Raw genomic sequence first — 18,005 nt, 5'->3', positions numbered from 1 at the left:
TGAATCCCTTCTGGGCCCTAATGAGAATGAAATTCATCCCCCCAACTGATGACCTCGTTCCTCAAGCCCCAGTGCTGTGGTTGCTATTTCAAAGGGTCAAATTTGGTTCATGTGGAGAACATTTCTCATTGGTTTCCAAGGGTTAACAGTGGGGAAGGTAGAGTGAAGAAGATGGAATTAAAACACTGTCATGAGAAGTTAAAGATGTGTTATAAAATGTATCAGAAAACTTAAGAAAATGCACTCTTCTCATGTTTTTAAAAACAATGCTTAAAGAACTCTTACTCTGAGTATCCTATTTTTTTTTTGTTTGTTTAAAAACAATTTTTTTTTTTTTTTTTTTTTTTTTGAGACAGAGTCTCACTCTGTCATCCAGGCTGGAGTGCAGTGGCGCAATCTTGGCTCACTGTAACCTCTACCTTCCAGGTTCAAGCAGTTCTCCTGCTTCAACCTCCTGAGTAGCTGGGATTACAGGCACAAGCCACCACGCCCAGCTAATTTTTGTATTTTTGCTGGAGATGGGGTTTCACCGTGTTGGCCAGGCTTGTCTTGAACTAATGACCTCAAGTGATCTGCCTGCCTTGGCCTTCCAAAGTGCTGGGATTACAGGCATGAGCCACTGTGCCTGGCCCAAAAACAATTCTTAAAGTAAAGAACTCTTATTCTGAGTATCCTCTTAATGTTTTGAACTTTTGGAAATAGCACAAAAAACTCTCTGAAGAAGGGAAATAGGATCTCTGTGGAAGGAGAAGAAAGTTTGAGCAAACTATCCAATGGGAAGCAATGAGGTGACAATTTCTCTTTTCTTATCCCATGGCTATTTCATGGCTATGCACTGGCCAGGTAGTGTCAGTAACGTAATCCTCTGCTGTGATTGAATGGTAATTTAAGGTTTCACGCTAAATTTTCTGGTAATGTTTGGAAAATACATCACTGACCGTTAGAATGTGTTTTAAGTGACAAAACGATCTCATTCTCTTTTCTTTTTAGCTTTTCACCTTGGGAAGGAGGTCTCTTTACTTTTTATTTGAAAAGGAATTGTTTTTTGTTATTTTCCGAAACCTAGAGAGTGACGGAAGCCATCCTTGAGGAGTCAAGATAAACTCTAGATGTAAGGTCTGTTGATTTAAAGTAGCTTCTCTCTCTCTGAGACAGTAATATAAACGGAGCGTTTGTCCTTCTGCCACTCGTGCCGTTCTGCCATTTGTAGTGGTCCGGGCTCCCTGTGGGTGGAATGTGTCACTGGGCATTGTGAGAAGAGGAGAGCGGGATTCTGGTCCAGGCACTGCTGCTGGAGGCTTCTGACGCCTGCACATCGTCACTTAACATGCCAGGGCTGTCCATGGTCACTGTCACTTTTCAGTGCATGATGTAATTGGTATTTCATGACTGTAATAGAAAAAAAAAGCTCTAGTGTCTGTGCGGATGATTGAATAGAAGAGAAACCTACTCTGTGCTTATAACACAGGGTTGTGTTTGTCCCTTCTTCTCTTCCAGCTGAACGGTCACCAGGTCACGGAATTCCACCGGGAATGGGAAGAGCCTCTGGAGCAGCACGCAAAGTCCTGCTATCTGCATTCTGTGGTTGGAGTGAGTTGGGTGAGTGGAGCCAACCCAGACGTTGGGATGGGGCAGAGTAGGATCCGCAGGCTGGCTCTGCCCCACCTAGTGGGCAGGGATAGGTGCTCTGGGTGGGGACTCTGCAGGCTGGGTTCCTTTACTCCTCAGGCTCCTGTCACCTTGCTCTCGGCCACTGCTGTAGGCGAGCATTGGGCAGGCGGATTTCTCACAGGAGACAATTTCAAAGGCTTGGTTGCTGTCTATCCTGTCATCCCCGTGCACTCACAGGATGAGATTTTCTTAACCATTTGGCAAAATAAAATTTAACTGTCAAAAATAAAGGTCTGATGCTGCCTATGAACAGCTTTATATTTCATCCTTAATGCTTCTTTTTTTTTTTTTTTTTTTGAGACGTGGTCTTGCTCTATTGCCCCGGCTGGAATGTAGTAGTGCAATCATAAATCGTAGCTCACTGCAGCCTCAAACTCGTGGGCTCAAGTGATCCTCTGATGTTAGCCACCCAAGTAACTGGGACTACAAGAGTGCACCACCATGCACACTTTTATTTTATTTTTAAAAAGTTTTTAAGGGATGAAGTCTCACTATGTTACCCAGGCTGGTCTGGAACACCTGGGTATAAGGGACCTCCGCCTTCAGCCTCCCAAAATGTTGAGATTACAGGCAGGAGCCACCATCCCCAGCCCTATATATATATAAAACCTTCGGGACTATTATCCATCTCCTAAAATCAGGGTAGAGTAATTTTTAAACCTACTCTCCTGTATTCTGCATATCAGCTTTAGTTGCTTTCTCTTGCTGAGCCTTCTACATTCTCCAGGATTGTTTTATTCTCCCAATAAACACAGCCATTTCCTTGAACAGGGGAGGTAATACCTGCATGAGTCTATGTACAGTATGTAGCAAACCATGTGAGTAATTCCTAAACTATTTTGCTTTGCAATAATCAAGGGTTAGAAAACCCTAGATGAGAATTGGCCCTCTGGTGCCTCACTCTCTCAGCTCTCTCTCTCTCTTCTCCATTTTCTTTGCTGCTTCATGCTTTCCTCCATCTTTGTTATGTGTCCCCTTCTTTCCTAATTATTTTGCCTTGAAATGCTGCTTTATAAACTACGGTTCCTGACTTCTCAAGCTTTCCATATTAAAGTTATGCTAAGTCCCGTATCTTGGTGGCAGCGCATCAGTCTTTCCTCCGCGAAGTCCTTGCTGACATATCCTTCTTGTCCTCTACTCCAACGTCTGCTCTGCAAGGGCCGTCTGGCTCCAATGCCTCGTGCCAAGCTGCTTTGAAATCGTTTCTGAAAACTTACCATTTTGCTGAAAATGTCTTTCTCTAGTGGAGTCTCCAGTGACAGATGGTCCGTTTCAATATTTTCCTGCCCACAAAAAATCCCAATAGTCATAGAAAAGAAATATGTACCTTTGTAAGGAGCATTCTGGGTGGGCCTTCTAGGGTCGCTTTCTTTGCTTGTCATTTCCTGCTAGAAGTATGTTAGATGGAGGCTGTGTCCTACAGAGCCGTGTTTTGCATAAAGTCTCATCAACTGTCAGCATCATGACTTAAAATGCGATAATGAGGTAGAGACATTTAAGTTCCAGATTGCTCAGACAGTGCGGAGTCGATCATGCCTGCCTGGCTGTCCAATTCAAGCATGCACGCCAGCACGTGTGTGTCTCTTTCAGCATTCTGAGTTGGATGACAATTTTACTTTGGATGGATTTTATGATTTACATAGGATTATATACATCTTCTATAAAGTCTTTTGCCCAAGTTGCGTTGAGACTCTCAGAAGGGTGACTTTCAATAGGGAATCCTGGTACTTATGGTTGTGACATTTGAGAAGAGTGAACACTTGGCACACTTCCACATTTTCAGCAGCGCTGTGAAAACTACAAATTTATTTACATGATTTGTTGGAAAACTGAAGAAATTCTTCACCTTTTTTTTTTTTTTGGAAACAGAGTCTTGCTCTGTTGCCCAGGCTGGAGTGCAGTGGTGCAATCTCTGCTCACTGCAAGTTCTGCCTCCCGGGTTCACACCATTCTCCTGCCTCAGCCTCCCAAGTAGCTGGGACTACAGGCGCCGCCACCGCGCCCGGCTAGTTTTTTATATTTTTTAGTAGAGACAGAGTTTCACCATGTTAGCCAGGATGGTCTCGATCTCCTGACTTTGTCATCTGCCCACCTCGGCCTCCCAAAGTGCTGGGATTACAAGCATGAGCCAGCGCACTCGACCTAAGTTTTGTTTCTAAAAGAAGTGAGAGTGAGAACTAGAGGTAATAAGATGACGTACAAGACAGAAAATAAATTTGCTTGAGAAGAGTAAACCCTCAATCATCCCATCTTGGCTGAAAGTGGGCAAAAGGCAGGTTGCAAAAAGCAGCAACAATAGGTTTATCCTCAGATTTGTTGCTGCTTTTTCTTCTACCTGGAAAAGCTTTCCATCCTCATTTTGTAGCACATAAAATCTGATCGTTTCAGACTAGAGAGCCAATGTAAATACTTCCAGGGTACGTAAGGTTTCTTGACGGTCTTTATGAGGACTAATAACAAATTGTATACCTGTTCTCTTTCTTTCTAGAGTTTTCAAAATGAGTTCTGGGAAATGTTAGGCCGTGTATAAAAGAAGAAGTGGTCTTGAGAAAGGCCATGGTACCCATGACTGGAGGTCCTGGACACAGCCTCTCCCTCATCTCATCCATGGAGAAGGTTCCCTATATTAGTTCATTCTCACATTGCTATAAAGAACTACCCGAGCCTGGGTAATTTATACAGAAAAGAGGTGTAATTGACTCACAGTTCTGCAGGCTGTACAGGAAGCTTGGCTGGAGAGGCCTCAGGAAATTTTCAGTCATGGCAGAATGTGAAGCGGAAACAGGCACATCTTCCATGGCTGGAGAAGGAGGGAGAGAGAGAAGGATAAGGCACCATACACTTTTAAACAACCAGGTCTTGTGAGAACTCACTCACGATCATGAGAACAGCCAAGAGGAATTCTACCTCATGATCCAATTACTTACCACCAGGTCCCTCCTCCAACACTGGGGATTACAGTTTGACATGAGATTTGGGCGAGGACACAAATCCAAACTCTATCATTTCCCATCATGCTACAACACCTACTATTTCTTGCCCTAATGCTTTCAGCTGGCTTTAGTTGCCAGTTTCTGGTGTTTCTTAATCGGGTTTCTTAAATGGTTTTCGGAGGTTATGTAAAATTGTGTCACCAAGATATGTGTGTGTATATCTGTCTGCATACCTGCAAGTAATCTCGTGGGGGAGAGATTCAAACATTTTCATCATGTTTTCAAAAGATGCTAGGATCCACGGAAGATTAATAATTACTTCTTCTTGTGTCCTTTTTCAGTATGGGTTCTCTCAGTGAAATTAGGTGAATACATCTTGTAGCCTGACAATGAGAAAATAGATTGTGCTATAATTTAAGTGTGTCTTCCAAGAAGCAAGTGTTGAAAGCTTAATCCTTAAGGCAACAGTGTTGGGAGGTGGGTCCTGACGAGGTTGATGCCATCATGATGGGAGTGAGTGAGTTACTGTGAGAGCAGGCTCCTGGCAACAGGATGAGTTTGGCCCCCTTCCACTGCTCTCTCACACACACTCTCTTGCCCTTCTGCCTTTCATCATGTTATGATGCGGCAAGAAGGCCCTTGCCAGATGCTAGCCTCTTGATCTTGGATTTCCCAGCCTCCAGAACTGTAAGCCAATACATTTCTGTTCATTATAAATTACCCAGTCTCTGCTGTTCTGTTACAGCAGCACAAAACAGACTAAGACAGATTGCAAACTCAAAGGGTTTTGGAAGCAAGGCGGGTAAAATGAATGACCGCAGCAGGTGATCTACAAGACGGTAGGGAGTGTTGGGGCCTGTGGGCAACTTGGAAAGGGGTGTCTTATTTAAAGCACCCTAATTTACTCAAAAAGTTTACATTCAACTTAACTGCTGGCTGAATATGGTTCACAGGGACTGCATTGCCATTTATGACAACCTCTGCTTGTTGAGAACAAGAGAGAGAGATCGCCTCCTCCTTGTCTTTATTTTCTGTCTATCTGTTAGAAATGCAGAATGATAATAGGTAGATGGGATAGGAGCTGGTCATCATGGGTCCCAATCAAACAATATCTTGACATGATTTACAAGGATTAAGTCCTTTCAAAGTGTTCAGTTGGATCTAGAACAAAGTAGAGAATTTCTGACATGACCTGCTAATCGTGCCCAGCACGGCCTGGCCTATGCCTGCCTCTCCCACTGTCTCTGGGCCTCTTGCGACTCTCCTTTCCTCTCACTAAGCTCCAGACTTCTTTCTTCTCTCTGCATGCATCTGGCTCTTTTCCACATCACAGTCTTTATGCTCTTTTCTCCACCTGGCAAACCTTTAAATTCACTTTCATAGCCAACTCCTACTCAGTTCTTTAGGTTCTAGTTCATATTTTTTGGTTAAAGTATTGCATCCTTACTGTTCGTAGACAGCAAACTTCTTGAGAGCAAGGATCATGCAAACCATTTTTGCTGCTGAGCTTTCTAATGCAGTGCGTGGCACCCAGTAGGCACTTAATACACATTCCTTGAATGAGTCCACGGTAGTATCAATGATTGGAGATGAATAGATGCCTGGGAAAGCTGATCTCTTGGGTGAGACTTCATGATGGCACAGCCTTAGTGTGGTCACCATATCCCACGGACTGATTCTCAACTTTGTAGGTTTCTGAACCTGAGTTGTATGTCTGTCAGGACTCAGTGGTTGATTGAGCCCCCTAAACTTATGGGAGACTGTGGTTTAAACTAGAATGCTGATTTTAAAATTCATTAGAAGACTGGGCCCAGTGGTTCACTCAGCACTTTGGGAGGCCGAGGTGGGTGGATCACTTGCAGTCAGGAGTTCGAGACCAGCCTGGCCAACCTGGTGAAACTGAGTCTCTACTAAAAAAAAAAAAAATTAGCCAGGCATGGTGGTATACACCTGTAATCCCAGCTACTCGGGAGGCTGAGGCAAGAGAATCACTTGAAGCTGGGAGGTGAAGGTTGCAGTGAGCCAAGATCACGCCACTGTACTCCAGCCTGTGCAACAGAGTGAGACTCCATCTCAAAAAATAAAATAAAATAAATAAATAAATAAATAAATTCATTAGGCCGGGCGCGGTGGCTCAAGCCTGTAATCCCAGCACTTTGGGAGGCCGAGACGGGCGGATCACGAGGTCAGGAGATCGAGACCATCCTGGCTAACACGGTGAAACCCCGTCTCTACTAAAAAATACAAAAACTTAGCCGGGCGAGGTGGCGGGCGCCTGTAGTCCCAGCTACTCGGGAGGCTGAGGCAGGAGAATGGCGTAAACCCGGGAGGTGGAGCTTGCAGTGAGCTGAGATCCGGCCACTGCACTCCAGCCTGGGCGGCAGAGCGAGACTCCGTCTCAAAAAAAAAAAAAAAAAAAACAAAAAAAAAACTAAAACTTCTCTTATATCTGAATGCCTAGGTCAGCCCACCAATGTATTTCCTCATTAGACATTGACAAACATGGAAGAAAAACAGATAGTGGAAGAATTAGAAGAGAATATGGAAGCAGAGTGTGATCTGGAGTCATGTTTAGTGACCACAGCAGGTATGGGATGTGAACAGCTGAGTTAATTGAGCAGGTCAATGGGGATGGCCTTGCCTTCAGTGGTATTGGAAGGAACCTGACAAAGTATTGATCCATTTCTAGACTCTAGGCTATTGCCTAATAATTTGTGTTGTGTTTCCTCTGAAGAAATAAAAGAGGATACCAAGATTCAATAGATACCAAGTGCTCATTTACATGGCCAAACCTTTATTGAATAGCTAGATCTGCTCTTTCTGCTTTTGACCTCAGAGACATAGTTACTTGTAAAATGATTTCTGCAGATGGCTAATCTAACATGAATTGATTTCAATAAGCTTTCAGAAGGTGAATTTACCTTGACTTTGACTTCGATCCTCTGTGCTAACTTATTAATAATTAGTAAATGATTGTTGATGGAATACATGCTGTTTGAAACCAGTTCGTCTTAGTTTTTTCAAGCTGCTATAACAAAAGGCCTGAGACAGTGCAGTTTAGACACAATCAAAATATGCCTCACCATTTTTTTTTTTTTTTTTTTTTTGAGATGGAGTCTCACCCTATTACCAGGCTAGAGTGCAGTGGTGTGATCTTGGCTCACTGCAACCTCCACTTTCCTGGTTCAAGCAATTCCCCTGCCTCAGCCTCTTGAGTAGCTGGGACTACAGGTGTGCCACTATACATGGCTAATATTTTGTATTTTAGTAGAGACGGGGTTTCACCATATTGGCCAGGATGGTCTCGATTTCCTGACCTCGTGATCTGCCTGCCTGATCCTCCAAAAGTGCTGTGATGACAAGCATGAGCCACTGCTCTTGGCCATGCCTCACAGTTTTAGGGGCTGGAAATCTGATATCAAGATGCCAACTGACTGGGTGTCTGGTGGGAGAATGACTTCCAGGTTCATAAATGGCACCTTCTTGCTGTGTCGTCACGTGGTAGGAGGGGCCAGGGTGCGCTCTGGGGTCTTTTCTACAAAGGCATTAATCCCATTCACAAGGGCTGTGCCTTCCTGACTCAATTACCTCCCAAAGGCCCTACCTCTCAGTACCATCACTTTGGGGCTTAGGATTTCTACCTGTGAATTTTGGAGGAACACAAACATGAGACACAGCCCTATGCCATTAGGACTTACTGCTTATAACATTACCTGGTGAATGATGATGGGGAAAGAGGGGCCACAATAGTATCTAATTTTGGCTTATTTAAGTTGAGTTCAGTTTTCCAGTAGGTATAAAGGCACATGCAAACAAATAACAGCTCATAGTAGAAGACATAGAGATACGTGTTCAGAGAAGCAAACCTATGTTCTTTTAAAATTAATACAGTACTTCAACATTTCATGTAGCTACTGGAAAAAGAATAAGCCTTTATCTTTTTAGTTCATGTAAAAGCACTTTGGAATGGATTTTTTTCAGGATTGGGAAGTAGCATAAAATTAATGTCCCTTAAAGCCACCTTATAGATTTTCTGTCTGAGACCCCATTAAGGCAACCTAAGTATTGCCATGCTTGCATGCTGACCAGAGTAGAAGTATCACTCATATTTAGAGTTTTAAAAAATGCAATCACAGGAGAAATCAACAGGTGTGGCTTTTGTTTTTTCTTTTTAAACCCTTGCTTAAAGCACAAGCGCACAATTCTCAGAGCAGGGGACCATGACCATCTCATACTATTTATATGCACGGATGAGGCTCATCAGTAGGTGCCAAGTCTCTGCTACAAAGGCTGTAGCCCTACAAAGGCTGGAGACGGGCACAGCACATATTTTATTGTGCAGGACAATATAAAGCTGAAGGCTGCTTTATATAATTGCCTTTTGCTGCTGCATAAAAAAGGGTGGATGTTGGACAGGCAAAAACAATTACTTTTTCTATGGTTGTCTTTATACATTTTATGTAATTTTAGATTTGTCGTATTATGCCAAGAGAAAAAGTTGACAGATCAATGTCCGGTAGACTTGTTTTTTTTTTTGTTGTTGTTGTTTTACATATGGCTAAATATAATTAATATGATTAGTAGGATAATGTCCTTGTTACCCCTATGAAATCTATGAAGTCCTAATACTTGCAACTTGCAAATGTTATGTTATTTGGAAAAAAGCATCTTTGTAGATGTAATTAAGTTAAGGATCGTGAGATGGGAAATCATCCAGGTGGGCCCCAAATGCCTTCAGAAGTGTCCTTAGAGAGAGGCAGAAGAGATTTCACAAACACATAGCTGATGTGAGTATGAAACAGATGGAAAAGTGCTGCTGGACTGGAAGGTGGGAATGATGTGGCCACAAGCTGAAGAATGTGGCCATCACTAGAAGCTGGAAGAGACAAAGCATAGGTTCTCCCCTAGAACCTCTAACGGGTGTGTGGTTCTGCTGAGACATTGATTTTGACTCAGTAATGCTGATTTAAGACTTCTGGCCTCCAGAACTATGAGAGAATATATTTCTACTGTTTTAAGTTTCTACGTCTGCAGTAATTTGTCACAAGAAACAAATATAAGAAGTAGCCAATATATTGACTGCGTTAGCATTTTAGCATTGAAATTTTATAAAGGTGTCATACATCATCAAGATGGGAGAATTTAGGTTTCATTTTCTGCTCTGCTGCTAGCAACTTGCTTACTTCCTGCCTCTAATCAACTATTTTTCAGTTAAGGGAGAAATGATTTAGACAAGCTAAAGACCTTGCAGTAACTTTTTTAATGGTCAGGTTTATTTTTTCTTTGGCGCAAAAGGGCATTTGTTGCGTTACTCACTAGATGTCCTCCTATGTGAATTTGTGCTTTCAAATGTTATTTTCTTGGCTTTTTCTAGCACCATCGTGGCTCACTGGTTCCACACTCCTTGACTCGGTATTCAGCTCCAATTTTCGTTCTGTTTAACTGAGAGGACTGCATGGTTCACAGAGACCTGGAAATACAACCATTAGAATTAAATTACCACACAAGAGTGCCCTGATGATCTTCACAAAGACGCAGAACCCATGTGCTTTTGGAGTTGTTTTAGCACCCCGTTTGGAGCCAAACAGTCTCACAACTCCCATGATGATACCAGCTTTTTTTACACCTCTTGAAGTAGCAACATGAGTTTTGTCTTCCAAAGGGTAATTTTGATTTCTTACAAAGGTAAGAAAGAAAAGTCTGGAAAATGATTAAAATAAAAAGGCAGGCACACAAGGGGTAAATACCTTCAAGAAAGCAGTGCCATTGCTTAAAATGATGTAGATGAGACAATGAAAGAACCAAACTGTCACAGCAAATTCTTTACAAATTAATGCCACGATTCCTCAGTACTGTAGGCATTATAGTTCTGGAGAGGTTACAAAAACAACTTCCATTCTGATAACATGGAATCATTATATTTTTATAACTATATAGCTGACAGTAAAAGGAGCAACGATAATGATTCTCAAAAATGTAGGTAGATTTGCAGAATTCTAGGTGGACAGGTATAGTTCATGCATATTGACAATTAGCAATATGGAAATAGTCCTTATGGAACTTATGTGCTACACAAAATACAACTTAAAGTTGGTTACGCATCAGTTTCCTTTCAATTGAGATCTTCTGAATTTTTGGATTGAAGTTCTTATACATTACATGGATTCAGTATACCCAATCTGATTGCTGGGGTTTTTTTGGATGCATTTTTAAGTCTTATGAAATGAGTATATTATTATTTTTAATAATGCTTTTATATTAGCTATTGGATAATTTTAAACCTGCAATAGAGAACGTTTGGAATAATTGTCAAAGGATAATAACATATATACTATGATTTAAATATTTGTGTCCTCCGAACTCATATTGAAATTGAATTGCCAGCATAATGGTACTGGGAGGGGGGCCTTTAAGAAGTAATTGGGCCATGAAGCCTCCACCTTCATGGTTGAGTTTAATGTCTTAATAAAAGGGCTTTAATGAGTGAGCTCTGTCTTGGCTCTTCTGCTCTTCTGCCATGTGAGAAAGCGTGTTCCTTCCCTCTGGAGGAAGCAGCATTTGAGAGGACATCTGGGAGCAGAGACTGGGCCTTCACCAACACTGAACATGTTGGCCCGTAATATTGGGCTTTCCAGCCTTCAGAACTATGAGCCAATAAATTTCTGTTAATTATAAATTATCAAATCTGTGGTGTTCTGTTATGGCAATACAAACCAAACCAACACAATATGCTTTTATTGACAAGTGTAGTGTGTCACTGTGGTGAGATGTGTATTGGTAGATGTATCTACTGTTCACATTTTATGCTGAAAAGTGATTCATTATCCAAGGAAAAAATATAATTCTCTCATATCTCGGTTTAATAACTACATATAGTTGTATTTAATGAAATTAATTCAAATCTCATTTCTAGTAGAATATGCTGATATCTAGTTTTGGTTTTGACACTATGTGAGTTTGATCATTTCAAATTAATGGAAATGGTCAAGCTATTAGGACTTAAGACAATAGCATATATTATTCTCTAATACTTCATCATGGATAAGCTACTATACATTTCTAAATATTTATAATTTCCAGTTATTCAATTAGTGCTTAATTATTAACTCATTTTAAGTGGCCTTTGCATGTGGCTCAGTCATTCAAATGAGGCTAATGTCTATCTTGAATTTGGGGTTATTTTATACTCTGTTATTCTCTAGCTAAATTTTGTTTGCTGTATCTTTATTATATTTCATATATCTGCAAAGCAGACAGCAAAACATAACAATGAAAGACATTAAAAAGTGATTAAAGGTCATAAAATCAGTACTCAAGTTTCTGCTTGAATCACTTTATGAAGATTATCTAACATGAGAGGACCCCATTTACTAAAAATTCCTCATCTTGAAGTTATACACATATGTATGAGCTCCTCACCAAATGATCTCCAGTCGCAGGTCTCAGACCAGTGTTTAGGTTTCCATTTCATATATTGATAGGTGCAATATGCTGCTTGCTGAAATATTTTTCCATCTAGCAATGGGAATGCTGCTGGCGATACAGAATTATTTGCTAGTTAATTAGACAATATCATAAGATAAAGTTTTCTCCAAACATGCTTCTTTCTCAAGGCTAGTATAAACAAATGCCAAATTAAACATTTCAATGGAAATGAACTGGTATGGTAGTTCAAACTACATATAAAAGTTAAAAATTATAGTGAATTATTTAAAATATAATCAAGATGAAATTTTCCTTCTGGCAATTACAGAGTAAAATAATCTTGAATCCTTAGAATGAATTACTCTTCTCAGAGACAGAGAAATAAGTTCTTCGAAGAGAACAGAGAGGTATCCAAAATACATAGAATTGTAAGATAGTTTAAAGATAAAACTAAATGAGTGTTGTGGGCCATTGTGAAATAAATATATCATCAGCCATCTCCAAATACAGCTTGGATTGCTTAGTTTTTATGAGACAATTAGAATGGGTTGTTTCAAAGTTTCAAAGTTAACTGAAGGGAATTAACTGAGGGCATGATATATTTTAGGGTTTCATTGTTCGCAGGCCTTTGAATAGAGATTGTGGCATATTAAATTACTTTCATTGCCATCTTGATTCTGATAGATAGGTGGGCATAGAGTCTCATTAATGTATGTGCCTAACAGATGTTATTCAAGCTGTCTGTGGCGTCGGCACAGATGGGCTGGATATGTGACCTGCCAACAAGACAATAGATGGATTTTATCTCAAAGACTCTATTCTCATTGACTAGAGAAGTGCAACTGGCCAACAAATGCCTGCAAGTGTCCAGTGGAGAAGTTTGAAGTTCAGCATTGGGAAGAATTACATGCAACACATGTTGCTTGAGCACATGCTAAGGGTCAGGCTCCTTGTGGGGCACGTGGTCAAGCTCTTTATGATTTACAGGCGTGTGTGCAAGTAACTTTAATACAACTCAGAACAGAAGGTCCACCATAAAGATAAGGACAAAATCCATGTGGAAAATTAAGTTCAACCTGAAGGGTGGGTTTAGGGAGGAGGGTGAATCCAAATGGAGCCTTGAGCTATGATGGGGTTTATATGAGCAAATCTGGAGACTGTACACTCAGTGAAAAGAATTTGGAGATGAAATAACACAGGCAAGAAAGATAGGGCATGTTCTAATTGGTATCTGTATTACCCTGATAGATTAAGAATGAAGTCAAGCATGAAATAGAAAAAGTATATTAGGCCCAGATTATGGAAGGTGTTTAATGCTAGGCTAAGGATTTCTTTTTTTTTTTTTTTTGAGATGGAGTCTTGCTCTGTCGCCCAGGTTGGAGTGCAGTGGTGCAGTGGTGTGATCTCGGCTCACTGCAACCTCCACCTCCTGGGTTCACGCCATTCTTCTGCCTCAGCCTCCTGAGTAGCTGGGACTACAGGCGCCCGCCACCACGGCCAGCTAATTTTTTTGTATTTTTAATAGAGACGGGATTTCACTGTGTTGGCCAGACTGGTCTCAAACTCCTGACCTCGTGATCCACCCACCTCGGCCTCCCAAAGTGCTGGGATTACAGGCATGAGCCACCATGCCCAGCCGGCTAAGGATTTTTGTTCTATATAAAAGGGGATCCATCAAAATTTTTTGAGCAGAAAAATAACCCAATGAATGTGATGTGGTAGTAAGATACCTGGGGGGTAATGTGGAGGAGGCATTGCAGCAAGACCATTGAAGGCAGAGATACGATATAGGGGACCACAAAGCTATTGTACAGGGTTAGGTCAGTGACAATGAAGGCTTGAGTTTGGGAAGTAGTCTTGGGAAAGTTTAAGAAGAAATGGGAGTCACAAATGAAAGCCATTTTACTGTGATTAAGGCATCAACAATGTTAATTCAAGAGATACTGGAACAAAGCAGAAAATGTCCATCCTTTTGCAAATCCACTCTTGTATTCAGAAAAGCTGAACTGAGTTTGACATATTTATAGGAAAGGCAAGTATTATGGGAAGAGAGAGATGTTCATATGAAGACATGTCTAAAATTTCAGGGTTTTAAGATTTGAAAATGCAATGAATGATGATATTTAAATTCTATATCTTCAGCTTTTGCGAAATTATGCAATTTCTGAGTTCTAGAACCATGCAGTCATCATTGAAGCATGTAGAACACACTAGGAAAAATGGAAAGGCTCCTTATTGGAGGGATGGTAAGTATATGGAGCCTATATTCTTGGATTGTGAGACCTTGCAATGCTCTTCCTTCATCTGAAGAGTCCTCTCCTCTTCTCTCCTCTTCCCTCTCCCCAGGGCTGAAGAACAAGGACGGTGTCCAGATGGGTATTTTTTCTGTGCATAGCGAATTAGGAGGCAAAGAAAACTGCTGAAAAAAATTGGTAAGAGTTTGGGATCTTAAAGATGTAGTAAGTTTGTGGTAGCCTCTGTGGATGTAGGGTGAAGGAAAGGGGGGGGAGGGGAGAGAGAGAGAGAGAGAGAGAGAGAGAGAGAGAGAGAGAAATAAAGAGAAAGCGATTGTTCACGGTATTGAGACTTCAGTACTTGAGTCATGAGAATGTTGTCTAAGTGTCCTGGGCTTAGCAACTAAACCTTTGTGTATTTCTTCTTTATAAGGGTCTTATACACAAGATCTTGGACTACTGTTGTGTTTCCCTAGAAATCCAAATTCTGCTAGCACCCATCTCATGTGTCATCACCTTAGGATGTCTTCCTGTGTATTGCTGTTGTCTTCGTCTTTCTCGGAGCATGGATAGTGTACTGTGTAGAACTCACTCACAAGACATAGAAGTGAACCATGTATAGCTTGCTAGTGAGTATTCCTGGAGAAGTTGCTGAAACTCTATGATTCAGTTTATTTTCTGTAGAAGAGAGACTGAAATAGTACCCACCATGGTGTTGTTAGAGTATTAAATCAGACAATTCATAGAAAGGGCTGAGCTCAGTGCCTTCTACATAAGCTTTGATTCAGCACTACTGTCGTTTCCATCTGTGTTTTCCAGGACAAGACTGGGGATGGAATCAGGCTCAAGTAGTAGCATATTCCTTTGAATCTCAGAGTTACAAAGTGAAGGTTCTGTAATAATTAATTGCACAAATCCAGATATTACCATAAACGTTTTAGAAGCAATATATCCTGATGCTCAGGTTCTCAATTGATTGCTTGGCCAGGGGCAAATGTAACCATAGACAATTTTAGAGCAATTTTGACAGATATATTTTATGTGACCACTTTCATTGACTTTGGAGTTGAAAGATTCTACTGAATTGTCATACGAAGGATATTGTGATTATGTGAATTGGAAGAATGGTGTGAAACGAAGAAAGAGAAATCATATAAGCTATAGTTTAAGAATACAATGTATTTTTTAATATACACATTTCAGCAGGTTTATCATTTGAATTTAAAATCAGAGCTGGATGTCCTTGTATGCCATTTATTCAATTTTTGAGGGAGAAAATACTATTCTCAAGTGTATCATGAAATGACATTGCATTTACCACCCACCAGCCTGTGTTGATTGAATAGTCTTGAATGTTCAGGTGCAACCTCCTGAAAGTAAAGCATAAGTGAAGATATAAATGCAATAGGCTCATTGTCTGTAGATAAACTGGAGAAATAATAAACTGGTTTTTCTACATAACATATGACATAGAGAATTTCTGATGCAATATTGAAAATGCCAGAAATGTTAAATCTGTAGGCAACATTAAAAACTATAAGAATGTTTTTGTTCTTGTGCCTGGTCAACCAAGAGAAACAAGAATATAGTACTTTCTCCCATTAATAGTATAATGAATTAATGAATCCAGAACAGTTCTGTGAGTTGTTTCTTAAACTTAGGAGGTGATAATCTCTCTTACCCCATACTTAGTTCATTACAAATTAATCGAAAAAGTTCTTCTTTAAAAAATTTCTCAGCTGGGCATGGTGGCTCATGCCTGTAATCCCAGCACTTTGGGAGGCCGAGGCGGGCGGATCACGAGGTCAGGAGATCGAGACCATCCTGGCTAACACTGTGAAACCCCATCTCTACTAAAAATACAAAAAAATTAGCCGGGCGTGGTGACGGGCGCTTGTAGTCCCAGCTACTTGGGAGGCTGAGGCGGGAGAATGACGGGAACCCGAGAGGCGGAGCTTGCAGTGAGCCGAGATCGCGCCGCTGCACTGCAGCCTGGGCGACAGAGTGAGACTCCGCCTCAAAAAAAAAAAAAAAAAAAAAAAAAAAAAAAAAAAAAAAAAATTTCTCTTGGATTTATTTTCTTCTTTCCATGCTTGATTTTGCCATTAAAGCTGAGCTCCCTTTCAAGTTTGGATTATTTTAGTGGTCTTTTGAAAAGGCTTCCCACTGGGATGCATTCTAAATGATTCTGTAGGGCTACTATTTTTACAACACTACTTTCATCATGTCACCTTCCTGCTCTGAAATTAATTATTACTGTCTATTTTTTCTTACCTCATCCAATAAATAGCTGTTTCTTCACATTTTCAGGCTCAGCATTCCAGTCCCGCTCTGTCTCTCTAACTTATTTTTTCCCACTCATCAGTATTATTGTGATTCACTTGGAGCCCCTGTTGCAAGCACTTCTGCTTCTCGGTGCCACATTCCTTCTCCCCTTTATGCTTTGATTGCTCTGTCAGCTTCATCTCCTTTCTGCCTCCTGCAAGATCCACCTGTCTAGATTGATTCCATCCTCAAAGCCTTCTTGCTGCAAACTTGGTCATTATTTACAAACCCAAATCAGCTCCAATGTGCCCTCTTGCACAGCAGTGGCTGTAAAGACCCTGCTGCCATGGTGAACACAGAGAATCCACAGTCCCTGGTAGCTTTCCAGGGTTGTGAGGTTGTCGCTGAGTCTTAATATTCTTGTCTCCCACAGGACTCTTGGGACATCAGGTTGGGCTACCTGGTATCTTATCTGCAAGAGAGCCTCAGGGCTTAGAGTGATGAGGGATTTGGAATGATAGTTGGGTCCTGATATGGTTTGGCTCTCTGTGTCCATCCAAATCTCATCTCGAATTGTAATTCCCATCACCCCATGCGTTGAGGGCAAGACCTGGTGGGAGGTGATTGACTCATGGGGCTGGTTTCCCCCTTGCTGTTCTTGTGATAGTGAGTAAGTTCTCACGAGATTTGATAGTTTTATGAGGGGCTTTTCTCCCTTTGCTCACTCTCTCTCACCTGCTGCCATGTATGACATGACTTTGCTTCTCTCTCACCTTCCTCCCTTATTGTAAGTTTCCTGAGGCCTACCAGTCATGCAGAACTGTGAATAAACAAAACCTCTTTCCTTTATAAATTACCCAATCTCGGCTGTGTCTTTCTAGCAGTGTGAGAACAGACTAACACAGGTCCTGAGATTCATGGGTTAAAAATGGGTTGGTATATAAGCCCTGTCTCCACTCCCACAATTGCTGGTAAGAGACAGGGAAAAAAAAAAAAATCAGGAAACAGGTTGACCATTTGCAGCAAGTGCATTTGAAGACCCCTTCCCGGCTGCTCTGCAGACTTCTCAGGTTCTTCAGACTTCTCAGGTTCTTCAGAGAGGTCTTGGCATGAGTGAAGAAAACATACTGCTACAGGAGGAGTTGCCATTACTTGGAAAGGAAGCTTGTCTGCATCTTACAAAGGACAGTAGGATCAAGGATGTGGAGTGGAGAAAAAGACCTGAAAAGAGTAAAAGACTGTGGACAGGGGATGCAGCAACACCACCACCAAAAAAAACCCAAACCAGCAGGTACCAAGGAGCACCAGTCCTTGGGACAAACTGGTGGGGTGGGGGCGGAGGCAGAATGAGAGGGAGACAGACGAGGATGAGGAAGAGAGAGGGACAGGCACAGAGAGAGGGAGAGAAAGAAAGAGAGGAGAGAGGGAAGGCAGAGGCAGAAGGTATCCTCCTAGAAGCTACTTACTATGTTGGTGC

General features: G+C 41.3%; 1 long non-coding RNA gene across 2 annotated transcripts in view; it reads left to right on the top strand.

Annotated features, from left to right (window-relative positions):
• The first annotated feature begins 542 nt into the window (after positions 1–542).
• Positions 543–18,005, top strand: part of LOC103886593 — a 149,189-nt gene continuing 131,726 nt past the window's right edge. For both annotated transcript variants that reach the window (XR_002523681.2, XR_002523680.2), the window contains exons 1-5: positions 543–1,116; positions 1,498–1,599; positions 9,979–10,289; positions 14,172–14,275; positions 14,376–14,461. This is a non-coding gene — a long non-coding RNA (uncharacterized LOC103886593). The remainder of the gene's footprint in view (positions 1,117–1,497; positions 1,600–9,978; positions 10,290–14,171; positions 14,276–14,375; positions 14,462–18,005) is intronic.

This window comes from Papio anubis, chromosome 8 (assembly GCF_008728515.1).
Source record: "Papio anubis isolate 15944 chromosome 8, Panubis1.0, whole genome shotgun sequence".
Taxonomy (NCBI): Eukaryota; Metazoa; Chordata; class Mammalia; order Primates; family Cercopithecidae; genus Papio; species Papio anubis.
Note: the sequence above shows the minus strand (reverse complement) of the source record. Positions and strands in the feature narration are given on the sequence as shown.